Source organism: Carettochelys insculpta, chromosome 16 (genome assembly GCF_033958435.1).
Source record: "Carettochelys insculpta isolate YL-2023 chromosome 16, ASM3395843v1, whole genome shotgun sequence".
NCBI lineage: Eukaryota > Metazoa > Chordata > Testudines > Carettochelyidae > Carettochelys > Carettochelys insculpta.
Genome location: NC_134152.1, coordinates 20,759,430 through 20,787,385, shown reverse-complemented (window position 1 = coordinate 20,787,385; position 27,956 = coordinate 20,759,430). Strand labels below are relative to the sequence as shown.

Below are 27,956 nucleotides of genomic sequence, written 5' to 3'. Positions count from 1 at the left end.
CCATTCAATGGAGGCTGGTTGCAGCTCCTACAAACTCTTCCAGCTGGTAAGTGCTCCAGATTTATTTTCCTCTTTCTCTGGCTGTGAGGAGATGGCCCATCCTCTCAGAGATGCAAAATCACTTCAATAAGGTATGTATTGTCTGTCAAACCTCTTCAGTTTGTGATGGGCCATGGCGAGGGCAAAGAAGCATAGAAACAATTAGCTGGCTAGGAAATAAGCACTAGTTTGGCATGATTCTGTATTTGCAGAGTAACATTTTGGTGAAGCAGACTGCTTTTGTCAAAGCAGATCTATCCTGAGCCACAAAAAGAAAGGAAGGAAGCAATAAGGGGTTAAGTAAACAGCTAAAATGAGCAGGGAAATAAACATTCACTCCAAATGCCTCTGTTCAGAGACAATATTAGTACCTGAGTATGTTTTCTTAGTGGACTGGATGGCTGTGGTGGTTAATAATAGGTAAACAATCTTTCTCTCTAGGTCCCCAGTGACAATCCAGCCCACCTGAAAAGTGCCCAGAAGTCATTATGTAACACACACACACACACACTGGGTGTAGTAGCAGAGAGTAAACCGTGCTAGTCTATACACTATCAAAACAAAAAGCAGTCAAGTAGCACTTTAAAGACTAGCAAAATAGATTATTAGGTGAGCTTTCCGGGACAGATCCACTTCTTCAGACCATAGCCAGATATGGTCTGAAGAAGTGGGTCTGTCCCACAAAAGCTCACCTAATACATTGGGTGTAGTTCACTGTCTCATGTAGTGGCACTCCTCTCCACTGTTAGGCTGAGAGCCAGCTGGCTTTTAGCTCAAGTGGCAGAGGCTAGTGCTACACTCACCCTTAGGGCCGGCAGCTTGATGCAAATAACCAGTCTTGAAAATGCAAAATGACCATTCATTTGCATATCCAAGGAGCTTATTTGCATATTCATAGCAGAAAAGCAGTGAAGACATGGTTCTGCTGGCAAAAAACCCTTGTAGGCAGCCCCTTATCCTTGATTTCTTCTAGGGATAACGGACTGGTGACGGGGGGGTGGGTTTTGCTGGCAGAGGGGTTTTTGCTGGCAGAACCACATCTTTACAGCTTGTTTTCTGCTGTGAATATGCAAATAGACCACTGATATGCAAATGAGCAGCTATTTTGCATTTTTGAGACTGCTCATTTGCATCAAGCAGGGGGTATTAGGATTGAGTGTAGCACTCGCTATATGCTTAGGCTATGTCTACACTAGGAAATAGTCAAATTTATTAAAATGGGCTTTATAACAATCACCTGTCCCAAATATGGGAAAGGGTGGTATGGGCGGAGGGGCGACTCCTCCAAGCCCCGGAGACCCAGGAAGGAGGTGGAAGCCACTGGTGCTCCCTGGGAAAGCAGCAGCCCCTGGTGCTCCCCCGGAGCCCTGGGCCAGCTGCAGCTGCCTACACTCCCCCTGTGTCCCCGAGGCTCAGGGAAGGGCGAGCAGTGTGTTATGGGAAAGAAATGTGCCACAAGTAGCTGTGGATGCCATCATCCCAGAGTGCATTGCCCTCACTCCCCGCTCCTGTTGAAAACAAACTGCCCAATGCATTTTCCCGCCACTTCCACAGTCTGCCCCTGGCACCTGCCATTACAAGGCTAGTGGGCCAGTCCTGAGAAATGGAAAATGCAGAAATAAAAGTCTGAAAAGTTTCAATTTGGAGCTATTGAAAAGTTGTTTTTTGGTATTATTAAAATGCTTCCTTTTAATAATGTTGTTTTGATTCATTAATTTTGACCCGGCAGCCGTGTGGTGATGGGGCAGCCAGAGAGCCCAGCAGTTGTATGGTGCAGGGGGGCAGCTGGAGACCCCAGGAGCCCCATGGTGGGAGGGAGGATGTGGGGTGTGTAGAGCAGAGGGCAGCTGGAAAGCCTGGGTTGATTCCTGCTTCCTGTTCACCCGGAGAACAGCTGAGGTGAAAGCGATGGTCTGAACGGACACACGAGGGGTATTGTGGGATATTTCTGGAGGCCAATAAAGTGAAATAACACTGTGTCTACACTAGCATTGTCAACGTTGTAAATTTGAATTTGGCGCTACTCCTTGTGAAGAAGGTGGACTAGAAAAGTCAACCTTAGGACCCCTTAAAACAGACAATGATATTTGTAGTGAAGACAGGTACATTATAGAATTGACCTAACTTCCTTAAAAATCAACATTATGCTCTAGTGTAGACATAGCCTGAGCTTCAGAGGTCCAAGGTTCAATTGCACCTGTCCATGGTACAATTGCTTTCTGAAGATCTCAGTGCTGAGGAGGAAAGGATATTCCCAGAGGCAGCTTTCTTCAGAGGAAACTGGCTGTATGGCTTCAGTGGAGTAAGGACAAAGAGAAGCCCACCCCCTTTGTTATGCTAGAAGTCCTCAGCAGTGATAGTCCAGCATGTTCGAGGGGGCAGAACCCTCCCCTCCATTTCATTCCCTGGAGGTTGTGAGAGGCCAACACCATTCCCTCAGCCAGGGAACGATTTGGGATAACTCTACAGTAAAAACCTTGTGGAGTATTCCACTGCCATCTCCATGAGTGACTGCTGCATTGGCAGAGTCGCACAGCTCAGTGGTATACACGCCTATGCTGCTCTGATCATGGCAGTGCCAGAACCTGTTTGGAATGCTGTAACCAGGCTTTGTTCCAAAATAGTTCCCAAATCTCAAGCACGTCTCTCCCCTGGGGATATGGAAACTGGCCTGACGTTGAAACAGTAAGGTCCCTGATTTGCCCATCATGCTCACCTGAAGCTGCAGTTCCAGCCCATCCTTTCAAGACAGTGCACCTGCACCTACTTCAGTGGAGGTGTTATAACAGCATCGCAAAAGCTCGTGGGCAGTTCATGCGCCAAAGATCATGGCTGCAAATCAGGACTGTAAGGGCAGAGAGAGAATCCCCTCGGTGCTGAAGAAGCGTAGGACTGAATAACAGGCCTCTAAATGCAACTTCCCCTTTTCCAGGCCGGCTACCTGGAGGATGCAAGTTAAAATAAGCAGAGCAGTAGCAAAGCACTAAGTGCTCTGGAGATTCTGGTCTGCAGTGCCACCCAGAGGCTGCCTGGGAAAAGCATCCTTAAATTAGATCAGCCCCTGGAGAATCTGGGCTATGACTCCAGTGGAGCTTGTGCCCAGTTAGGAGGTGTGATTTTGGAAGCCTGCTTCAGCTGCTGGGACATGTTAGCACCAGCTCCAGCTGACACATGCTATTAAGGCGGAAAATGATTGCTCCTGCAAGGGAGCTGCACCTGGGTAGAACACCTGTGGAGGGAAATGTTCCAGGATGGAGTCCTGCAGAACAAAGAGTTACTGAATCTTTTCAGGATTTGCTAGGCTTCAGTGGAGAAATAAAATTTGCCTGGTGCTGGATCTTAGGGTGTTTTGTCTTTCTGGTGACAAAGGAAGAGTGTAGCTGGCTACCGATGGGCCCTGGATTCTGAGCAAGATGTTCTGTGGTTTAGTTGTCTTCCCCACCCTGGCTTTGTTGCCTAGAAGAGAGTAGATCCTCTATCGGTGTAAACCAACATGGAGTCATTGACTTCAATAGAGATAATATTCCTCCAGAACCTCACAGGGTGAGAGAGTGGAAACAAAGCTGGCTAGTGTACAGCTAACTTCACTGATATCTGCTCAGTGGGTTATTGGCTTTCCTGGTTGCAACCTGTATCATGTGCTTTTAATAAACCACCTTCCATGGTCAGGGTTGTCAGGGCAAAGGTGTGTGCCATGTCGTCTTCTCTCCCAACCACAATTTCCACCTGAAAGAACAGCTTCACTGATACAGCTTCGCTGTGTTTCCTCCCACACAGAGAGTGGTACCTCTGAGGGCTCCTTTCTATTCCTGAACTTGCTAAAACTCTAGCAAGATGCACGTTTCCAAAGGAGCAATAGCCATTTCATTCTTGACGGAAGTCAAAGGAACAGCTGTCAGCTGACTGAATGGTTCTGGATCTACCTGTCATCTATTTTTGGCAACATTCTCCCATTAACAGTTTCAGTGTGTGTCAAGGTGAGACAAGGATTAGTCCTTTAAAGAAAATGAGTCAGACCCAGAGCTAGAGTCAGTCAAAATCCAGATGGGGTTGCACAGATCCACATTAACAGAGGACATGTCTCACGCTTACTTTTTATAAAAAAGAGCCATTCTCCGTATACATCCTATCTAACGTATCCTGAGCTTCAAGGACCAAAAATCCCTGCAGATGAACAAATTTACTGGATTTACATGGTAACTATATTTGCACTGAAGTCCTGAGTTAAAAAAAGGATGGGAAAATGGCAAAAGACAGGCTGTACGACTGTGTGTGAGAGAGAGACATATATACCAAGAGAAAACACATTATGGAACTTAAATGAACAAGCAGCCAGATAGAAAGATTGGCTTCTCTTTTGTTGTAATCTCAAGCACCCTGTGATTAGTGGAGAGAAATGTTTCCCATCAGTACAATGCTAGGAAAAGAAGGAGACTAATTGGCATTGGCCACCCACTGTTTTTAATGCAATTTCTCTAAAATATTTTCTATATATTGAGTTCTGTTGTCAAAAAAGCAGCTTTTTCACGGTCTGTGAAACACATTTCAGTACAAGCACAGCTCAATACAAAGGTCACCCCATCAAAAAATGTTTTTCCTCAGTAGAGAGTACAGTGCCAAAAGCGGCATTTTGCTGTATATTTTCCCTTTTATTTGGTATTTCTTAAGTGGCAGACAGCTGGAGATTGTAATTTTTCTTTGGTGATCAGAATTTGAGGGAATCTGGGGGTTTTTCTTACATGAATCTGGGCTCTTTAATAGTTACATATGACAGGTAATTTTCTTGTCTTTTGTTTCTTTTATGGCTCTTATCATCTATTGTTTTTGAGATTGGCTATTGTTTCTTATCCTACTGTGTGTTTCACTATGGTTTAGAGTTTTAATGGTAGTTAGGCTCTCAAATGCTAAATTTACATTCCCCTTCAACTTCTATTTACCTGATGCATTTCAAACTTGAAAAAACTCTGGGAACTTGCATGCAGAGCAAGACAAGCAAATCTGACTGTATATCACGTTGTAGGGTATGACCGGCGGTCAAACAACAGCATCAAGAGAGGTTTCTAATGATACCCCGCAACACAGAACTGTTCCACGTGTTTAGACTAAGGCATATTTTGAAGTTCTAACTGAGGCTTTAAGAGCCCTGAAGTGTTTGTTTTCTGCAAGTTCTCCCAGACGTGCTTGTAATGTAAATACATGAACAAAACAAGTCTGATTCTTATCCTCTTTATGTCACACAGGAGCCATTACTGTATATAGCACATTTACCTGGTGCATATTTCACTGAGTGTTTTCTATCATACTGTTTATCGTTATTAATGTGGGGGAGGAGGGTTAAAGAGGGCAGGATTGTTCAGTAAGGAAATGGTCTCCTTTGTCAGGCTGACTGAATTAACTATTGTAAGATACTTTTCTGAAGAAGCATCTAAAAGGCAGGGAAAACAATGAGTCCTTGATTAGCTCCTACCAAGTAAATGTCAAGTAATCTTCCAGTGCCGGCAAAGAAAAGAACAAGACATTTAAGAACACAGCAACAGACGTTTCCCCTGCCCCTGAAAAGAGCTACCATTTGTTTTTTGTTGGGAAACACAGTCTTTTGAGAGAGAATTCTAACAGCTTCATCTATTTTAGACCCTGTACATTGACTTCAGGCCTACGTATGTTTATATAACAGCGAGCTATCTGAAATAGAAAGGATCATAACCTTTAATCTTAGATCATCCCATTAAAGAGCATCCTGCAAAGTAACGTATCTCCACAATGGAGCTTTATAGGATGATGCGGACAACCTTGGAATACAACTGTTTGCAGTCAGTGCCCAACGTGAGGCTTGAATTTGAGACTGCTGGAGCTATAAGGACAAGGTGATGCTGCCTGAGCTAAAGAAAGAGCTCCCTTATCCTGGAGGTAATAGCAGGCTCATAAACTTACTGTATGGGCCAGCTGCTATAGTGGAACAAAGTGGCACTGTGAGTTACAAAGCTGTCTGTCCTGCAGATTGAATTCCATTTAATAACACTGAGTTCTTTCTCAAAAACATATTCTTCTGGCAGGACAGGAAGATTTTAAGGTGTCTGTTCTTGAGTTTTCTCCTAAATTCTGGATGGCGGGAAGGGGGTCTTAAGGCAAATAGAATTGGCACAGATCACAGGGTTACCATATATGACCTTTCTAAAAAGAGGACACCTCTCAGGGGGAGTGTATCTGTAACTGTAACTACCAACTCACATTGTATTTAATGTACTATATATGCCATAACACATGAGTACAACGTGAGCTGGTAGAAACTAATACAGACACACTCCCTCTCAGGGTTGTCCTCTTTTTTGAAAGGTCAAAGGTCAAACCCCCACAAATGGCACCAAAACGGCAGGTGTATGAATTTCAGTTGGTAGGCAAAAAAGTTACTGAATACAATGAAACCTGCTTTGAAGAGCCAAACTAGCAAAAATTGCTGTTCAGGATGGTCTTTAACTAAAGGCTGACTACAAGCGCTCTGGAAGTAGCCTGAAGAACCTTTAAAGCAATTGCTTTTGACAGGAATTTGCTACTGGGAGCAATCTCTCTCCATTGAAGCTTTCACTATTTAGTTTCTAGCTGCTCTTGCTCCAAGAATGCCATGCATTTTAGGAACAGAGTTTATTTTAGCTTGTTTGTCTTATTACTGTTTATTACAGGACAAATGGGTACACGTGGTAATATCAACTTCTGGTTATAAAGATTGCTTGCTACTGCTCCAGCCTGTCAACAGACATTCACAGGAGTTCTAGTCATCTACCGGTAGCACACAGGTAAATCTCCCTACTCCTGACTTGCCATTAGTTTCTATCAGCCTTGCGAAGAGTTCTTACATGCTATGAAACTTGATCCCTCTATTTCTACGTGTTGGGGTATTTGATGTATCAGTCACTTACTCTTCAGGCCCAAAACTAACCTAGTTTTGGATAACAGTTTGTGTTGAACTTAACCATCTGCTTTACACAAGACAGGTTGCAAAAGGTCTGTCACTTCCAATAGCTCTGTTCCTACCATTGCTGAGAGCAAAAAGGGCACCAATATAACCCATTTCCTGCACTTCAATTCCATTAAACCCAGTGCACCGGTCCTTCAGTTGACTGCACATTGGAAAAGCAACTGTATTAGCTAGCAGTGTAGTACTGCATTTGGATCAAATAATGCTCAGCACCTTCAGAACCTAAAGCTGACTATAGGGACTGAGCATCACACAATGCTGAATCCCTCTGTTCTGTGGGCATGCTGCTAATATCATTGCAAGCCCTTATGATTTAGACTTATTTTGGACACTAACTTGTTGATTTGACCATGATTTTAGGTAACTGAGATTAAATAACACTAACATGCCTGTTCCTGATACATGTACATGCACCTAACTCACACCTAGCTCTGGTGGAATTTCAAGCTCTCTGTTGTGCTTCTTTCACTTTTAGTCATTCCTTCAGGTCGCTTGTCCAAATGAGTTTCAGCAGTGTATTATCGAGCAAGATGGATGAGGTAACTTCTTTTACTGTACCATATTCTGGTGAAAGAGACAAGCTTTCAAGATACACAGTGCTCTTCTTCTACCCACTGATGTTGGTCCTATAAAAACATTACCTTGCTCCCCTCCCCACTTGTGTCTCTAATATTCTGGGGCTAACTAAGGTGGCTATAAAAACACTGCACTCGTTTAGCAATGTACTCACTAGGTGGCAGCCACTGACAATTAATGCCTAGACAGCGGCTTAACAGCTGTGAAAAATGTTTTCCCACCCATAACTTTGGATGGCATTAGTGAATGATAAGATAAATGCAATCACAACAGGTAAATGCCAAACAAAGCAGCATTTAGTTAAATTATCCTCAGGCTTTTAAGCAGATTGAAATGTCCATCAGTCCATCTCCACCTCAGACACAGGCAGTATGGTGAGTTTTGACTGACTTACCACACAGTGTGTGTGCATGTTTGTTACTTTTAAGCACCTTCTTTTGAGCAGCTATGGCAAATTATCCCTGACTTGGAGGATTCCTCACAAGGGAAGCCTGTCTGTTGCCATTACAGATTTTTTGTTCTCTTAGAAGCCACTTCCTTTACTGGCTGACTGCTCCAGGAGAGATTAGGCTCCAGTTTAGCCTGTCTGTGAGGCGCACAAAACGATCCAATGTTCAAAAAGCCGAGGAAAACAATGTAGAAAAGCTACGTTTTTTTCAAACTCTTCTGTTTGAAGGGTTCTCTGCTGTTTGAAGAGCTCTTTGGTACTTGAGTGAAAACTCTGTTGTTGCTGGTTTTAGTGATAGCTGAGGTTCCTGGAAAGGCACTGTATTAAACAGAGGATTATATGTAATTCATTTTGGAGTGGTAAGGAGAATGACTTTAGTTCCATGCTGTACCGTACACTTCTTGTGTGATCTGGTGTGAATCACTCTCTATTGCTTAACTGTGAAATGGGTATAATAGCACTTCCCTTCCTCCCACGGGGTATTGGGAAGGTAAGTGAATTAAAGTTCGTGGGTTGTTCCTCTTGTATAGTTATGTGGTACCTGGGACACTTTTTGTTGTGGGAAAAGTTGTCTTCAGTGACTCCTACTTGGAATATTGTGGTCCAGATTTTTAAAGAAGCATTACCCTCATTTAGGCCCCTGAATATCTGTCTCCATTTGACCAGGCACTGCTTCTAGGAGCAGTGGGCTGCGCCATGCCCTTTGTTATCTCTGTGATTGGCTCGATAGAGGGCCATTCATTCCGTGTTCACAGCTTACAGCAGGGTTTCTCAAAATCACAGGCCTTGCCTAGGGTATGCAGTGTATCAATACTACAGCAATTGATCCACTGGCTGGCAATGCAATAAATCAATCTCCAAGTTTGCTCCTGTTGAAGTGGGTACTTCTCCAAAACGAGAAAAGTAGCTGGTGTCAACCGGAGAGCAGCGCCCGCTAACCTTACCGCATGCAAGATGCCACAGTGAGTATGTTGACTTCAGCTACACTGTTTGCATAGCTGGAATAGATTGCTGGTGCAGGTGAGTGTAGACAAGGCTACACCATCCTAACTTCCACAAAGAAACCGCAGGCCTAGTTTTTCTCTCATGGAATTCAGAGGATGTTTTGCATGGACATGTACCTCGAAAAGTCCTGACTGTGGTATAAGCACCAAGGAGTGTGAGTGAGCTGTGGGTTCTCACAACACAAGCCTCTGCATAACTTGGAGCTGGTTCCAACCAGCTTGTGCCAGACCTTCTGAAAGGCACAAGTTCCCCTCCCTAGCAGCGCACCGTGGCAGTGAGGTTGACAGCCAGCACAGGCCTGGGGACAAGGTGGGAGGGTGGTCTGGCTCCCCCGACCTAGAAGGGGCAGGGCCCAGGGGAAGGAATGGGGCTTAGGGTAGTCAGCCACGGGCCACCCCCGCCCTCCCATCAGTGCTGTATGTGGAGCGGCAGCACAGTACTACAACAGCGTTTCAAAGGGGCCCAGAGCTCCAGCTGCCGCTGCTGGTTCTTTGGCAGAAGTGACTGAATTTCCAGGCCCCTTTGAAAGGCCAGGCCCTGGGACAACTGCCCCCTTAGGCCCATCCCTTGTCAGTGGGCCTGCACGCAGGTGAGCATAGCAGGAGTCAGGCTAACTCAGTATGGCTTTGCCGTTTGCTCAGTCTCAGGTGCCAATCACCCATTTCTGTGGGGAAGACATATCTGCCGGCTGTGTTGCCCCATTGGCCAGGAGGGATTTTGCCCCATCTCCTCCAACCTCCGCCCCTTCCTAGACACTTCACAGAAGAGTGACCACAGGGCCATGCTTTCATTCACCAGCTGCTGCTTCTTGCACCCTGCCATGGCTCTGCACTGTCCAGCTGTGCTTCTGTAAAACTCTCTTTTATCTTGATTCCATTTGGAATGAACACAACAGGAACAACTGTACAGAGAGGCCTCCAAGGGAGAGCAGAGAGAGATCCTGACTTAGAGCAAAGTGCTCTGTTATACATACACTGGTGTATGTACCCAGCTGTGGGAAGATACTCCTGCCAACACTTTATGGTGCTCTGGGGTAATTTGCAAATCCCAGCAGCAAAGAAATTAAATCTTTGCTTGTTCTGGGAGGTTAGAGTCCCAGAAATGTGTGGCAGAATTTTTACTGTGGGCACATTCCTTCTAACGCGCACCCTCTCCCCGCCACCCGCTCCACGCATGCATCCTGAGCTTTTTGTAAACGAATTCCGTGACAAGACTGCATCGCTGAATTCACTGTACCTGTTGAGGGCCTGTATCCAGCAGCTCTGCTAACAGATTGCTTATGTATGGACTACGTTCGCTACTGTGTGTAGATACTTCATTTAATTGGACATCAGGCTACAACAATGTCGCTGATTCTCATCCGTGTATTGTGGGTCTCATGATAATTGGTATGTTTCTTAAAGCCCTTGCTTCTGGAGTCATGTTACTGCATGAAAATGGGAGAGGCTTTTCTGACATTTGACCCGTTCACACAGGGCCAAATGTCAAAGTGTTGTCTCAGACCTTATTCTTGTGACTCTGGTCTGTCACATATTTTGGTTGTGGTTGTCTGCATGTCACTGAAGACTCATCAGCACTTTAACGTTCAGCCATAGTCACAGATTACAAAAAAGGTAAAAGACAAATGTAATGACCTTGCTTATTGTTATAAGCTTGTAAATTTTTCTGATTAAGTAATTGGAATGGAGCGAGTGTGTTTGACAGAGATGTGGCTCTGTTCTGCAGATGCTACCCTTGCTGCGGTGTTGCCTGGTGGCAGAAGCCTATGTAGAGAATTGTCAAAGTGCAAAAAGAAACCTGAAATGTCTAGTAAGGGGGAACAAATATTCAAAGGCAGCATGTTTAGCAACTAGAGTCATGGAAAGCTGGTAGTTGAGCACTTCAGGGTCTATTTCTAATTCTTCCCTTGATTTGTTGCATGAGCTTGTAAACAAAATGACCTCCCTCCTTCAGTGCCTCAGTTTTCCCATCTGTAAAATGGGCCTGATATATGGAGTAAATTAAAACATGTTGACTTCTTTGTGTTACATACTTGCAAAACCTTGTCAGCCTTTTATTGCTGTGTGCAAACTCTCCCTCTTTGCCTCATGGTGTGGTGTTGGTCTGGTCAGGAGAGCTGGATTCAGTTCCCTGCTGTACACTGACTTTCCCTTGGGCAAGTTATCAAATCTCTCTATGCCTTGGTTGGTAGCACTGTTCCCTCTTAGCTGAGCACTTGTTCTATGATGTGCTTAGTGCTGCTGTAGCGCAAATACCTGCTCGTGAACAACTGTACATCTTGGGTAACTTCAATGCAAGAGTTGGAGCTGATTGGGCCTCATGGCCTTCCTGCTTAGGACACTTCAGTGTGGGAAAAATGAATGACAATGGACAGCGTCTGCTTGAACTGTGCACGTACCACAATCTGTGCATCACAAACACATTCTTCCGAACGAAGCCACAGCACAGAGTGTCGTGGGGACACCCACACTCGAAGCACTGGCATCAACTAGACATGGTCATCACTAGGCATAATAACCTCAAAAATGTCCTTCTGACATGCAGCTATAATAGTGCTGACTGTGATACAGATCACTTGCTAGTTTGCTCCAAGCTCAAGCTGAGACCTAAGAAGCTGTACCACTCTAAACCTGCTGGAAGGCCCCGCACTGATGCCAGAAAGACGGCAAACTTGGAGAAAGCTGAAAAGTTCAGAGAGACCCTCCAGGAAAATCTGCGCAGCGGCCCTGGGGGCGTCGATGCGACATCCAAATGGCAACATCTGAAGGATACAGTTTACAACACGGCCTTGTCGGTGTTTGGAAGAAGAGCTAGAAACACGAACGACTGGTTCGAAGCTAACTCTGATGAGATGATTCTAGTCATTGAAAAGAAGCGCGTTGCACTCCTGGAGTACAAACGCTCACCGAGCCAGAATACCTAGCAAGCACTTAGAGAGGCCAGAAGAACAGTACAGCAGACAGCCAGGCGCTGTGCCAACAACCACTGGCTCCAGCTATGCAGCAGCATCCAGACCTGTGCCGACTTTGGTAATCTCAGAGGAGGGTACGAGGGTATGAGGAAGGCATTAGGACCCACCCAGAACAAGATGGCACCTCTGAAATCCAAATCTGGTGAAGTCATCGCTGACAAAGCCAAACAGATGGAGTGCTGGGTTGAGCACTACTCCGAGCTGTACTCACGCGAGAACGTTGTGGCTGACGTAGCCCTCGATGCCATTGAGCTCCTACTAGTAATGGACGAACTGGATCAAGAACCGACTGTGGATGAACTGAAGAGAGCCATCGACAGCATTGCAGCAGGAAAGGCCCCTGGCCAGGACGGTATACCACCAGAGGTAATCAAATGTGTCGCGGACACACTCCTGGAACCCCTACATGAGCTACTGTGCCTGTGCTGGAAAGAGGGTGAGGTTCCACAGGATATGCGCGACGCTAACATTGTAACGTTGTATAAGAACAAAGGAGACAGAAGCGACTGCAACAACTACCATGGAATCTCCTTCCTAAGCGTCACTGGTAAACTGTTCGCTCGCGTCATCCTTGGCAGACTCCAGAAGATTGCTGAGAGGGTGTACCCCGAATCGCAGTGCGGATTCCGCACAGACAGGTCTACCGTTGACATGGTCTTCTCTCTAAGGCAGCTGCAGGAGAAGTGCAGGGAGAAGAGGAAGCCACTCTACATAGCCTTCATCAACCTGACCAAGGCCTTTGACTTGGTCAGCAGGGATGGTCTGTTCAAACTGCTCCACAAGATAGGCTGTCCTCCACGGTTACTCAAGATGATCCAGTCGTTCCACGAAGACATGAGAGGAAACATCCAATATGATGGCGCATTATCGGATGCTTTCAGAATCAGGAGCGGCATCAAACAAGGATGCGTGCTTGCTCCGACGTTGTTCGGGATCTTCTACACACTCCTCCTGAAGCATGCCTTTGGATCTTCAACAGAGGGAATCTTGCTGCACACAAGATCTGATGGAAAACTGTTTAATCTTGCAAGGCTGAAAGCTAAGTCTAAGGTGCGGGAAGTCCTCATCAGAGACATGCTGTTCGCAGACGATGCTGCTGTAGTGTCTCACACAGAAGACCAGCTTCAAAAACTGCTGGATCAGTTCTCCAAAGCATGCAGGGACTTTGGGCTTACCATCAGCCTAAAGAAGACAAATGTACTCGGTCAGGATGTTGCTGAATCCCCATCAATCAGCATTGACAGCTATACGTTAGAGGTCGTCCACGAGTTTGTTTACCTCGGGTCCACCATTGCTGACACCCTGTCGTTGGACACTGAGCTAAATAGGAGGATCGGAAAAGCGGCCACAACTTTGTCCAGACTCAGCAGCAGAGTATGGAATAACAACAAGCTGTACACTCACACCAAAATGCAAGTCTACAGAGCCTGCATCCTCAGCACCCTCCTTTATGGCAGCGAGACTTGGACCCTGTATGCCCGTCAGGAAAAGAGGCTGAACATCTTCCACTTGCGCTGCCTCAGGCGCATCCTTGGAATATCATGGAAGGACAGAGTGACCAACACCGCCGTCCTCGAGCAAACTGGAATCCCAACCATGCACACCCTCCTCAGGCAGCATTGACTCCGCTGGCTTGGCCACGTCCAAAGGATGAATGATGGAAGGATCCCAAAAGACATCCTGTATGGTGAGCTAGCCTCTGGCAAAAGACCTCCCGGATGCCCCCAGTTGCGCTACAAAGATGTCTGCAAGAGAGACCTCAGAGAGGTAGACATTGAGCTGGACAACTGGGAAGAACTAGCAAACGACCACAGCAGATGGAGGCAGGGGTTACACAAGGGCCTTCAGAAGGGTGAGATGAAGATCAGACAGCTAGCAGAGGAGAAGTGAGCACACAGAAAGCACAATAAGGACTTGCCAGACACCCACCACATCTGCAAGAGATGCAGCAAGGACTGTCACTCTCGTGTGGGTCTTCATAGTCACAATAGATGCTGTAAATGAAGTCCTCAATTGAAACTTTAAAGGGCGCGATCCATAGTCTATGCAGACTGAAGGATGCCTACTACTACTACTACTACTCCCTCTTAGCTGAGCACTTGGGTGGCCCCACAGGAGAGATTCAAATATTGCCCAGCTGATCAGCAAAGTATCCACAGCTGGCAGCATGTGTTTTTACTGATGCTGCACATCCGTGCATGCCTGGGTGCATGTAACAACATTTATTTTGCATATAGATGGAAAATAAATTAGAGGAAAGATTGGTCGGGAGCCCTCAATGTGGGGCTGTAACAGTCTCCTGTCTCTCACAGGGTGGAGGGGAGGATAAATTCACTGATGTTTGCCATGTGTTTATGCATTGTGGCCACAAGATCAGTAAACATACCTAGGTAGAAAGCATTTGCTTGCAGCACAGCATTCCTCTCATCTGCCCCTTGCGTCAGCAATATACCTGGGTTTTATTTTTTTTTAGCCTTGCTCTAGCAGGTGTGCCAGATCATATCGCATGATTTCTTGCTCCGTCAGCTGAGGTGGATGGACACCTGGTGTCAGCGGAGGGAGCCCAGTAGATGGGCAACTGGCTCCTCTGGGGCTCCCCTATGGAAATGAAAAGCATGGATGGCCATTTGTGAAATATTCAAAACAGCACTGGAGTCTGAGGAAGTGGCGCAGGCGTGTCTGGCTTAGGGCACAAGGTGCTGTAAAACCTTGGCCATGAAAAGCAAACTGTATGTTGCAAGCCAGCCAGGTTCTGAGCTGGGTAATAAGAATAGCAGAGGGGGCCTTATGGTGCTTGTTCCCCTGCAAACCTGCATTAGTCCCTGCTTGCCGGGCTACCCCTCGGTGGGTGTTCTCCAGAGGAACAGTTCCACCACAGGGTGAACCAGCGAGAGCAGGAGTAGTGTGTGATGCTAGGCAGCATGAGCAGTGGATTTGACAGCCTCTGTGGGCCCCTGAGTGAATGGCGGTGGGGTCTGGTCCTGCGATCCCAGAAGGAGTCAGGGCCCAAGGCAACTGGCCCTCAGTGGTGCCGTGAGCATGTGGGGTGACGATCTGGTAGCAATTTAAAAGGCCTGGGGCAACTGCCTCCTTTGTCCCCTTCTGTCTGCCACTGGTGGGCCTGAGCATGCGTGGCACAGCACTCCCCTCATCGCAGAGCTGTGGGTCTAATGGAAAACTATAAATGTGGCAGCACATCAGGCCAGCTGACAGGCTTTGCTTCCCTTAGGGAAGATCCAGTCACATGCATGGATGAAGTGGGACACAATCTTACTGCAGACTGGCTGCAACAGGGCAGGACAGGGCAGCGAAGCAGCAACGAGGAGTCAGGTGGAGTCAGGGCAATGCGCCAGCAAAATAATCAGTGATTTTCACAATGCTGAACTTCTTGAAAATATGTCACAGCTGGCGTGTAACATGTGTGCATTGCCCTGCTTATGCCAAGGCCAGAAATTCCTGACCCAGCTGGAGGAAAATAACCATTTGGACAGGGATCGCATCAGGCAGGATGCTTCAGCTTGTTAGAATGCAACTTACTGTATGCTTGAGAGGCTTCTGCGGTGCATAAAAAGAAACTGCTCATGCTTGCATTGGGAAATATAAAGTGGAAGAGAAACATATTGTGTTCACTGCTTTCTCTTGGCAAATTATTTATTGCCACTTAATTGAACATTCTCTGCTATCTTAAAGTGGCTATTTCAAGAGTCAGCAGTGGGAATGCAAGTGTAAAAATGGTTCAATTGCTTATTGAGTAGCATCGGAGGCTTTTGATTGGAAATATGCAAAGTAAATGTAAAAACAAATGATACGGTTCTGAACAAGCAACACTTAAAGAGAAGCTACCTGGTGCTAAACTATCCTCAAGCTTCCAGTTGTTTCAAGTGTTTGCAAAAAAAGTGAGGCACATCATCTGGCCCTTGTCTTAAAGGCAGCGTTGGTGCCATATTCTATAGTATAGATTGCTGGAAGGATGTTCTTGCAAAGAAATATTGGAAGCCTCATCACTGCATTCCTTTGCAGCTTTTTTTGTGACATATAACACAGGCAAGGTTCTGGAACGTCCCAGACAGGCTAGTGCCAGATGGGTACCTCCATGGCCATCTGCACAAATGGTTTGTCTCTTGGGCTATGTCTAGACGGTGGGGCGCTACTTTGGGATATGGTAGTATCCTGAAATAACTGCCCACATCTAAGCAACGTGCCCATTGTCTCCAAAGAGTTTTTGAGATAATGGGTACACTATTCTGGCATCCCTGCACACCTCATTGCAGGAGGAGTACAGGGATGCCTTGAAACAGGGCTTTATTTCAGCGTGTGGTTCCATTTGGACAGCGCCAAATGCCGAAATATCCAATTTCAAAATCTACTCGAAATAAGCACAAATTGTGTAGCTTATTTCACGGTTAGGGCGCCATCTCGACAGAGCCTTAGTGCTATGTCTGAGTGCTGCTGAGCATAAGCACTAGTCTTATACAATGAGAAAACAGCAAGGGAGAACAACTCAGGCAAATGAAGCCAAGTTCCCTATTCATGGGCTGCAGATTATTTACAGTGCTGGTCTAACACTTTACTTCATTAGATCAAACTATAGTGATGGCTTGTGCGTTAGAAATGCTGTAGATAGACAATGATCTTTGCATTGATGGAAGAATATTTCCCTACAGAATAGTCAGCTATTGGAAGGAGAGACAGCATTAGAAACCAAATGTCCTACAGTTTATTATGAAGTAGCTACAGCACAGGCTTGTCTGAGTATAGAAACTGGCCTGGTATTTGCAAGTTTTCTTGACAGGGGAAGAGTTGTGTAGAGAATGAGTTGGTGGTGGTTATAACTGGACTGTCCAAGGCATTCTAATGGCTAACTGCTCTGCATTTGTCACTGAACACAATAGCTTCTCTTTCACCAACCTTCCTGATACTTCTGGCATTTATCAGACCCTTTACTGGGGCATCACTGTCTAATAAGGGAAAGCTTGGTGAAGAGAATGAGGTGGGAATAAATAGAGGCTTGGTCTGGCCCCCATCACTGAACCATTGTTACAATTGTATCAGTCACAGGCTGGACAGCATCTCAAGCACATGCTTAGTGCTTTGCTGAATTGTGGCCAAAGTATCCTGGTTGTAGATGCATGATCTACTTAGGCATTCACTGCTGGCTGCAAAATGGAAAGGAACAAGGCTGTAGTTCAGTGATGGGCAACCTAGTGTGGGGAGTGGGCCGCATGAGTGGCCCTCCTTCATCTCAATGGGCCTAGAGATTGTCATAACCACCAGGGTCTCCCAGGACAGGGTAGTTTTGCTAACTGCGTTTGTGTACCTATAATTTGCAGGGTGTGCTGACTGAACTGCAGCAGCACTTTGCGTGGATGCAGAGGGAGTGCATGACTCTTGCAACCAAAGTTGTCTGATAAGTGCCTGAAGTTGGAGAGGAATAGCTCAGTGGTTACAGCATTGGCCTTGTAAACCCAGGGTTGTGAGCCCAGCCCTTGCAGGGGCCTTCCAAGAGGCTGAGATTAAAATAAAAATCTGTCAGGGATGGTGATAGGTCCTGCTGTAAATCCAAAGGACTGGACTCAATCACCTCTCAAGGTCCCTCCCAGCTCCATGAGGTGAGGATGAAGCCCATAAAGCCAATGCAATTCAAATAGATGCTTAAAGTTAAGCATTTGCCTGAAGGTGGATGGACTTAAGCATGTGCTTAAACTCTTTCCTGAATAGGCGTTTTTATGACAGCTTATGGAGGAGGGGGAATTACCGGTAATCAGTGTAGTGATGAATGCAAGATGTTATTTAATACAAATACTTTTGCTCATCCTACCAGATTGCAAACAATTACCCAGACACCCCTCCTGGCTATCGAGGTGACTTCACGTCTGTTGGCTGCTGCTATAACAAGCATTGAACTAAGGCAAATGAATTACAATTGGGCGGACCTGGAATGTTAAACATTGCAGTATGTAGGGAGTTGCGTCAGTCCCAAGCCTGTAGGAAGAAAAATCATCAGTCAGTACAGACAGCTTAATAGGCCCATAAAATTTGGCACCATCAAAATCACGATTTTGGTTTCATCAGAGCATGGCAGGGGAACCTTGAGAAATGACATCTGTGTTATCTCCACATCAGCTTAAGAGTAACTTCAGGAGCAGGCTGGAAACTGCTCAGAAAATAATTTCACATGGAGGGCTTGCTGGGAAAAGAATGCAAAAATAGATTGAGACGAAAAATTAATAAGAGTATCAATAACCTTCCTGCTGTATCTATGAGACGTGACTTGAAAATTATTTGAACGTCGGAATCTGTTGTGTATATTATTACCATCAAGACAGGCTGGGAGATGACATGAGAATTCAAATCAGGTAATTAAAAAACTATCCCAGAAAATACTGGGAACACTTACGCTTAAAAGCCACACATACTGCATGCTGCTAGCCTGCTCTCCAGACACAGGTGTGAGGTCATGTTATGTTGTCACTGACATGTTGTGGAATGACAAGATCTACAGCAGGGAGACTGAAATGGGAATATAGCTCATGGTGTGCAGAGGCTAATCCACTCCAGCAAAGAGCGTAATGAACCTGCTTTCCCACGATGTTCTGTGGGTGCAAGATATGGAAGAACTCAATACCCGGAGATACTGTGTCTGATCCAAAGCCCATTGAAACAGCCCTCTTGGGTCCAATCCTGACGTCGGTAAGTGTCTCTTGAGTGGTGGAGTACCATATAGGAGTGGAGAATGTGAGAAATAGGGGGAGCAGCCCCCCGCCAGCTTGTGTTCGACCCTGATGAACAAGTACTGAGCCTTCATGAGAGCTCTCTGTGGCCAGCTGGGATACTAGGCATAAACAGACAGAAGTTTTGTCTATACTGCCCATGTGACAGTTGAGTCAGGCAGTGCTGCGATCTGGGCAGTATAGTCAAGTCATGTCTTACCACCGAGGAGCGCTCTCCTGGTGATAGTATAAAAAACACCCCAAAGGAAGGGGTGGTAGTTTCATTGCTGGGAACCTGCCCATAAAGTGCTATTGAGACTGGTGCTTTTCAATGCTAAAACTTCTGTCAGTCACAGGTGTGTTACTGTTGCTCAAGGGTGGTGCTGAAAATGGCAGTGTAGATGCAGCCCAAGTCGTTACTTAAGGCCCCAACAGATCATGGGGAGCCCCTATTTGTGTGTTTAGTATGTGTTTTGAAGGGGAACTTATTCTTCCTTAATTCCCCCCAGTGGGTATGGCAGTAATACTGTCTACTTTTTTAGATACACCAAACAGTCCCAGATTCCATCTTTGACCAGTCCAGTCCAGTCAAGTCCAATAAAGTGAAGTACTTTGTCTTAAGGGAGTGGACACTCCAGTGCACTGATTTAGCTACAGCTCTGGGGGGAAAAAGAGAAGAGCCTGAAAATAAATATTTGTAGCAAAATGTGTTGTATCTTAGCCTCTTGTGATAACGAGAATGTGGCTGGAAGTTAATTTGCACTGCATGAACCAAAAATCTATAGAGAGAGGTATTCCTATCAAATTCAAATCCATATTTAGTGTCTTGGTTGCAGAGCAGACAATGATTGTCTGAAAGGTCAAACCTGCTATGTTGCAAACAGAGAACCCTCTCTGAAAGAAACCTTGTTACTGTCGATATTTTCTGAAATACAGGAAGGTCGTGAGATTCACGAGTGCAATATTCACAAATTCAGTTGTTCGTGAATGCTGCTTCCCCAGGGTTCCAAGCCGCCAGCGCCCCCTTATTCCCAAAAATCAACATTCGCGAGGGTTCTGAACACTTATGCTTCAAAATATCTGTTAGTCTATAAGGTGCCACAAGACTTCTTCTTGTTCACTTCTGTGTAAGCACATTTAGTCACGAAGACAAAGATAAGATCACAAGCATCCAGCTAAGACCAGGCTTTTATATTTATATTCAAAACGAAAAAGGAGGAATGGAACTAAATAATAAAGCTGGTCATTTTATCAGTGACTCAGGCATTACTTTCTCTGTTGCTCTCCAAGGCGATGTCTAGACGGCAGACTTTTGCTGATAGAAGTTTGTGTTGGAAGAGATCTTGGGGAAAAACTCTTGTTGACAGAGTACATCCAGACCCCAAGGTGTATTGAAAGAGCAATCTGCTCTCCTGACAGAGTGTCCAGACAGCCTGGCCACTCTCTTGGCAAAATGGCCACCTGGAACCACATCAGCCAGGGTTGCAGGTCTTCAGTTCCTTCTGACAGCTGGTGCCTGAGCCCTGTAGAGACGTGTGCTTAAAGGGACCCCTCCAGACAGCCATTCCCTGCTGTAAGCTTCTCGACCCTTTGAGGGACAGCAGAGCTCTTGCAGCGCCTGCTGTACTTGCTCTGTTTGTGGGCAACACAGCTGATCCCTGGGTGCCATGCTGCCGGAGCTTCCCCTAGCATGTGCTGGGAGGGCCTGCCCCTGCCCCCATCACCATCCCCTAGTGTCTGATGCTCATCCAGCCTCCTGTGAGCCTGGCAGAAAAATGCCACCCGTGACCTGGGGCTGTCTGCTGGGTCTAGGTGGTGCACGCTACTGCTGCACACAGTTCCACATGCTGGGACCTCAGCACAGGGTACCGCTCAAGCTTGCTGAGCCATGCTCGCAGCTCACCCCATCTGTGCCTGCCTGCCATGCCCTGGGGTGTGTGACAAATGAGGCACTCGCTGGAGGAACCCTTGCGAAGCTCGGACAAGGCTCAGGAGGTGTCCTGGCTGCTGGGGACCAAGTCCAGTGCCATGGCCAGGCTGCTGGTCTCAGAATCCAGCTCCTGGTGTTACCCCTCTGATGTCTGGTGCTCTTCTTCGGGCTCCAGCTTGACAAGGGAGGGTCTGTGAGCCCCAAGTCCAGACTGAGGCCAGGGAGTGATGTGCCCCGCCCCCAGGATGCGGTGCAGCTCTGCATAGTAGGGGCAGGATGGAGGTTCTGCCCCTGAGAATCCCACTGTCTCACGGGCCCACACATACCCCTGTCACAACTTCTTCACTTTGGCGAGCACTTGTACAAATGTGCCCCGGGGGCAGCCCTGTTCTGTAAGGGCCTCTGCCATCCGGCTGTAAACATCAGTGTTCCTGTGCCTGGCTCTGGGGTCCCAAAGGGTTTCGTCTTCCGCCCACAAGTCCAGCAAGGCCTGGATCTTGGCCCCGCTCCAGGAGCAGGCATGCATCTTGGAGCCCTGGGGAGGCTCCTGGAACCCCTGGGGCTGATCCCTCGAGGGCCCCGGGTGATCTCGGGTTGCATGGCGTTTTGCCATTTCAGAAAGGGTGCAGCTGTGAGGGCACGGGGAGAACTGCATGCTGTGCCATGGCTTCCATGTTCTCAGCTTCCTGCCACAGGGTTCCCTGGGCTCCCTGCAGCTTTAAGAAGGGCTGGAGGCAGGAACCAAAAAGCGCTGATCGCTGTGGACATGATGTCCACTGGATCATCTGCTTGGTTCTCCCGAGGCCTTTTCTGTTGACAGAAGGCCCCCCCCCCGTCCCTCCCCCCCGGCACATCCAGACCTGCATTTTCTCAACAGATCTCTGTCGACAGAGGCGTTCTTCCTCATGGCAAGTGGGGTACGGCCGTTGAAAAAACTGCTCCATTCCGTCAACTTACTGTCAACAGAATGCTCTTCGCAATATGGCCACTTCACAGGTGTTGTCAACAAAACAGCTGTTTTGTCAACAAAATTCTGCAGGCTAGACATAGCCCAAGTGAAGAGAGCCTGAAATCAGTTGATTGATTATTTGTATATGGGTGTGTTTCAACAGATAAGCATGAAGGAAAGAGTCCTGTGTTGCCAAATGGCTTGAGAAGACAGAGAGGGAAGGGAAGCAGCTTTCCTTCTGTGGTGGGTGTAGGGGTGTGTTCTCGCATACAGCTGGAGGAAAGATAGAAAAGCCAAGCCAAGCCACGCCATCATGGTTCCTAGATTGGTCTGGTGCTTCTGAGAGACTTCTCCAGTCCACAGAGTACCACCTGTCCTTTTCCTAGCGACTGGCTCATGCCTCCCATTTCTCTTTGGGCCAGGAAGGCCAGGAACCCATGATCCATCCAGTCTACAGGTTATGCTCCTCTGCTTACCAACCGTGATACACTGAGCAGGCTCAATGGACTTGGTACCTGGAAGAGTTTTCTTCTGCACCCTGGGGACTGTAACTGGACGCAGAGAGAGACAGCTTTTTAAAACAAAGGATGCACAACACTCAGAGAAATAGATCGACAGTAACAGGAAATCTATGTCTGTGCTGTCGCTCTTGTGCTTGGTTTTGCCCTGCAGACCCCAGCAGACATAGCCTTGGGGCTGCCCATTTTCTTGTGCCTCACAAGGGACAGCCTGTTTGCTGCAGACTGTGGTGCTCACTCAGTCTGAGTCACCTTGCAGTCTGCTGATAACTCCCGCCATGCCTTCTCTGTGGGGCGGATCCTGTCACAAATCTGAATCTTTATCTCCCTCATTTCAGCCTTGGCAAAACAACCTAGAGCTGGGCTAAGCTGTTGACTCACCAGATTTGCAGCTCTGAATACAGCGTTTGGTGCTGCTTATCCAGGCCCTTGCGTGACCTTTTCTGGCTCTTATCTTCAAGAACTCCTTCTGGCTTTGTGGTGCGCACGCAGGTGGGACAATACCACATAGATACATTGAAGGGCATAAGTGGTATATGTATGTATATATAAAACCAATATTCTCCAGGCCTCGTCGGAGGCTAGTTCAGTCCCAGAAGTGGAGTAGGTTTTGTAGCCCCTTACATGACCCTACTCTATGCAGCAGTATTGGCAGATCTACCCAGTTGCATGTGCTCACCCTGTTTCATCTCCTGGCCTGCCCATCTCCTGCCCTCCTTCCACTGCACAGAAACCTGCAAAGAACCTGAGATGTGCACCCAGAATCCTGTTCCACAATCTACTTCTGCAACAGAACATTTTCACTTCACGGCCAAAGAGGTTTCCACGAGTACAGAGGGAGGGGAAGAATTCGCCCTACCTGTAGTACCTAGCCCATTGAGTGTCACTGCACAGGAGGCTAGTGTGTGATGTGTGCTTCCAGCACTGGTGATGAAGGCAGAAGCATTCCCCTAGCTTCCTCATTTAATGTAAGTGTGAGGTTGCTTCTTCCGATGCACAGAAAAGTAATTCTGGGCGAAGTTATGAAATGGAACCTGTGCAGAGGGTGCAGAAATACTTGCAGAAACTACAACTAAACTGAACAATCTTCCAATTGTTTTCACAATGTTCTTGTCATGTCCACTTCAGCAATCTTGAAGCTATTGAAACTATGCATGGTAGAAAGGATCCAGAGTGTTATACTCAACAGCTTCATCTAGAGGGTTTTGTCGACAAAACTCCCAGCGCGTCCATACTAAAAATGTGTTCAGTCAATGTACTATCAACAGAACTTCATACTTTTGTTGGTAGCCTTCTGCCTCTCCCCCGTGAGGCAGAACGCTTTTCTCAACAGAATCAGTCAACAAAAAAGCCATGTGCACGCTGTGTGGTGCCCTCTGTTGACAGACGGGGCTTTCTGGTTACGGGCAGCACTGTCTGCTGTGCTTCTGGTTAGCCGTTTTGTCGGGAGAGCAGCCAGGCAGTCTGGCTGCTCTCCGTTTACAGAGCAGATCGACAGAGCGATCTGCTTTTGTGTGTGGCTCTAATCTGTTGACAGAAGTTGTGTTGGAAGGTATCTGCTGATATTAACTTCTGTTGACAGATCACTGTTGGGTAGTCATAGCCAGCTGGAGTATATCAATATGCATGGTGCACCTGAAGAAAAATATTTCTATATGGTGCTCAAAGTTTGTGGTTCTGAGTACTTTTTGATCTGAACACTTGATTTTTCCTGTACAGAGTTGATTTGACTGGGAATTATTTTCAGGTCGTTTCAATGGATCAAAACCAGAACCAGTCTTTACAACATCCTCTTTATCCCTCTACCATTCAGTCTAGGCAGAGAGTAAAAAGACTCATTTTGTGTGACTTGACATTCGTGTTGTTTGTTCGTTAATGAGATCATTTTGCAGCCCTCCCCCTAGCCCCAATTTTAATAAGCTGTAGAGAATCTGAAAAGATTTTCTACAATAGGATTAACAGCAGCAAAATGTGAAAAATGTCCCTTCCCCTACAGGTGCTGAATATATTTGGTCATGAAATTTCAAAATTGTGCATCCTTCAAAACTGCACCATTTCCATTTCTGCACTTAACCTACCTTATGGGTTATAGAGCAATGGCGTCCAATAGTCATTGAAGGGTCACCACACTTGTGGTTGTCGTCTTTCTGTATTTGCCACAGTCCCCGCCCCCAGCTATCACTCCAACAATGCCCTACCCCTCCCTCAGAGCCAGGTTCTCCCAGGCCCCCCCCCGCTGCAAACTGAATGTGGCGACTCACCAGAACAACCATTGCTGCCTCAGGAGCTGCAGTGGCCGCTGGCGCCATGTCCCAAGCCGGCAGGAGCCGCCGTCGCCACCGCACGCTTGTTCCACCAAGTGTCAGGGTGCATGTGCGGAGTGGGTGGGCGGGCAGCATCCACGGGTGTGGCTTGGAAAAGCCACATTTAAAGGCACCAAGAACTGCATGTGGCTCCAGAGCCAGTCTCCACACCGCGGTGTCCCATTCACTCCATGTGGCGAGTGGGGGATGTACTGGATGCTTCAGTTTTAGAGCAAACGCTCCTTTTTTGCCCTTTAGCATCTCTAATTTTCACAGGCGAATGAATGATTTTGCGAAGGCTGTACTATAACTGAATGACACGCTCTGACGCCTTTAAGGAAGGCATTCCCTATCAGCGAGAGCAAAAAGTCTCATTAGTCTCTTCCAATCAACCCCAGCAGATTTTTCTGCAGATTCAGACGTGTCAGGTGCATCCATAGGCTTCGCTAGACTCAGTAATCAGCCAACCCGACTGGGCATGTTCACAAAGCTGGAGATAGCTTTGCTCCCCTATAAACAGCTGAGCCTGTTTTAAAGCAACAGTGAAAGACAGAACCAGGCTGAATCCTGAGAATTTAGCTTGAATCTGGTCATTTATTTCCCAGAAAGCAATGTGGTGAAAGTCATTATAATTATTAGAAAATATATATATGTAAAAGAAAAGGTGCTAATACACTCTTTGTATGTCACAGTCTCTTTCTCTTTCTCTCACACACACAAAACAGCCCTGATTAAAGAGCACCCCAGTACCTGTTAAGAGACACACAATACTACTCTGAAGCCATCATTCAGGGATCTGTCCCTCGGGAATTCAGCTGCCTCTTGTCTTTCACTGCCGCAGAAGCCACAAGTACATGTAGTATCAAGACAGTTTTCACAGCAACCAGTTGTAGCCTCAGAATCCAGGAATATTCTGATGTCAGTGACGGAACGGCCGAAAGTCAGGAATAGATGAAAGAGTAAGAACCAATGACTGGACTGGGTCAGATCCAAAGCATAGTCTTCAATAAACTATGTCCATTTGCCCCGGCTGAGGACCCAGCCTTTTTTCTCACCAAAGCCTTTAGTAAAAAAGGACGAAGGAGGAGAAATTCAGGCATGCTACAGAAAATAATTGGATTTATCTGCTGCCTGAGAATAGCACATCAGGATTGGTGTTATTGTTGTTATTGCTACATGATCAGACTCTTGTTACTCAGGCTAAGCCCCAAATGGACTCGGTGAGTGTTTTTGATGGACCCAGAACTGAATGAGTGCTGTAGGATTGGTCTAACGGTGACTGAGCTTCTCCTATAGTCTCTGTGGAAATTAAGTTCCACTTTCCCTGGACGAGACAGGAAGGTATGGGAAGATGAGCGATTTTGCAGTGTCCAGGGACCAAAGGACCTGCCTGGCTCACAGTGAAGTAACGAGTTAAGTTCCAGGATTAATGACTGTCTCTCAGACAATCAGGCTACATCTAAACAAAAGGGTTTTTCCAGCAAAACTGAGGTTTTGTTGGGAAAAACTGTGGAGCATCTACACACAAAATGCATTTGTTGACAGTTTGCTGACAAAGCCCAGCACATTCCCTGGCAGAGTTATGCCTCTCCCTGTGCAGGTATAACGCCTCTCTTGACAGTGTTCTGCCAACACTACAGCCATATAGATACTCCAGGGCCCTTTTGTCAACAGACAGGGCTTCTGATTCACTGGGCAGCCCTGTTTGCAGAGCTTCCGGTTAGCCGGTCTATCGAGAGAGGGACGGGTGGTCTGGCTGCTCTCTGTCGACAGAATGGATTGCTCTTTCAATCTGCTTTTATGTGTAGCTGTGACCTGTGGAGAGAAGATTTGCCAGGAAATCTGTTCTGACAGTCACTTTTGTTGACAGAGGCTTCTTATGTAGACGTGGCCTCAGACTGCAGGATTCATGGAGTTGAAGGTCCTGTCAGTTGCATCAGTACAGCATGTGAGGGAGCCAGTGAGGAGCACAGAAGAAGCGGGAGGTGGCTGTCTCTGTATGATTCCTGTTCCCTGGTTCCTGTGGAAATCTTTTCTGTGCATACGCTTAGAGCTGTGAGGGAATGGATGGAAGTATAAAAGGGGCTGAAAACAGCAGGAGTCCTGAGAAAGTGCTGTGGGCATGAGGGAAGGAGTGGCCTCGCTAGCTGTGCAGAGACACTGGCCTTGCATGAGGATGGTCCTTTCTGCTCTCTGTGGCTCTTTTGAGAGCCTTTAAGTGCTGAAAGCAATTCTCTCTTTGTGGGAGGACAAAATCCCCCTCCTCCTCGGAAACCCATGGCATTTCCTGTTCCCTTTAATGCTAATTTCTGTGCCAGCACTGATTTGGCTCTTTGTGTTAACACATGATACCAATGTAGCTGAGACAAAGAGAGAAATTAGACTGGAATGGAAGCAGCAGCAGCAGCAGAAAAAGGAAATGCAAAGCATGCAACAGCTGAGCCATTCCAAAACCGGTATGCAAGCAATGCCAGATTCACCACCAGGCCTGAAGAGATTAACGAGCTCTCTCTGTGTGACTGTACTCAGCAGCACTTTGAATGCAAAGCAGTGTTGGAAGAAAGTGTGAAACAAACTGCCACTCAAAGCGAGTGGGATGCAAGGGGAAGATGTGAATTAGCAAAGGGAATGAGGCAACAATGTACAGAATAAAGCTGGCTGCAAGGTGGGGACCACATCATATGTGTAGACTGCACTGAGCGTTTTTGTGACCAAAACCAAAAATACCTTCCTGTGTTCCATCAGAAGTCTTCAGAAAGCCTCAAAGTGGTAATCTTTCTTTTTTCTTTTTTCCAGAGATGCTCTTTGTGTGCGGAGAGACAGAATGGAAATGATTCTGAAATTCTTGGAAGCGCATTCTTTTGAGCTCATCTAAATGAGGACACTTTACCACACAAACCTTAATTAAAGTATTTGATTTTCCTTTTGTACATGGAGATACTCTATGTGACATAATGAAGCTTCTTTTGTGTAAATAAAATGCATTTTTTTCAAACTGGAGTAGATAATTAAAATCTTCTGAAATGTTAACTGTCTTTAATCTCAAAAGATTGTTTCACTTTAGCTTTGTTTTACTTGAACACTTTTGAAATGGAATCAGTTAAACATTAGGATGCATTTCAGATAACTTCTTATATTCCCCTTATAGTTCTTTTATGCACAATCTGGATTTTAAGCCTTGCATTTGAGATGTTTAAAGGATTTTGAAAGCATTTAATGGGTCTAAGCAATGAATTTTAATTCAGCCATTGGACCTTATTGCTCAAAGGAGCCAGGATGAAGTAAACAGTTTTGTAGTATCACTAAAAACAGTGGAAAAGTCCTAGCTATTTCCTTCTTTGAAATCTGTGATTTGAATAAAAACACTTCTGGCTGTATTATTAACTGTATAAGTGAGACTCTCAAATGATCAGTTATGGTTTCCTACTATCATGCAGTAATCCAGGGGTGTGGAAAGTGGGGGTCATGACATTTTGAAAGGGGGAACAGTGTGGCCAGCTGTTCTGCTGCCTCACCAGCCCTCTGCTTTCTCCC

General features: G+C 46.4%; 1 long non-coding RNA gene across 1 annotated transcript; it reads left to right on the top strand.

Moving 5' to 3' along the window:
- The first annotated feature begins 9 nt into the window (after positions 1-9).
- On the top strand, positions 10-27,779 carry LOC142021723 (uncharacterized). The gene is made up of 3 exons (XR_012647759.1): positions 10-46; positions 6,717-6,830; positions 27,219-27,779. It is a non-coding gene; the product is annotated as an uncharacterized LOC142021723 (long non-coding RNA).
- The last annotated feature ends 177 nt before the right edge of the window (positions 27,780-27,956 follow it).